The following is a 498-nucleotide window of genomic DNA, read 5'->3' as shown; positions in this document are numbered from 1 at the left end:
ACCAGCATGCAACTTAGCCAAAATTTCCCAGAAGGGAGCTGTGTACATCATCATCCCAACATTTTTCCTGTTGAATTTCCACATGTCACACAAATACTACAGAGCAATGGAGGGTTTTGTGCGTGAGTCTAGGAGTATGGCATAGAGCCCATCTCTTGGCTGTATAAACGATTGGTTAGATAATGCCCTGTTACTAATGTGTTTTATTTTTTTACTCATTATGTTTATGTTATTTTATTTATTTCACTGTAAGCCACCTAGAGTCATATAAAAATGAGAGGGTTAGCTATATAGAAATCAAATAAATAAATACACATCCACGATTTGGGAAAAGGACACAACAAAGTCATGAACTTAGATTTTTTAAAAAAAAAAATATAGGCATATTAACAGCTTTGTGCCACAGTGGGCAAAATGTGGAGCCTCCCCGCCTGTTAGTAGTATATCATAGAAATGAAGCAAATACTCCTTCTATTGTGCTTTTTGCCAGCTCCATAA

This window comes from Pseudonaja textilis, chromosome 2, assembly GCF_049901715.1.
Source record: "Pseudonaja textilis isolate UNSWEBS1 chromosome 2, rPseTex1.2, whole genome shotgun sequence".
NCBI classification, from domain to species: Eukaryota; Metazoa; Chordata; class Lepidosauria; order Squamata; family Elapidae; genus Pseudonaja; species Pseudonaja textilis.
The sequence above is the reverse complement of the archived record's forward strand: the minus strand, read 5'-3'. Positions refer to the sequence as shown.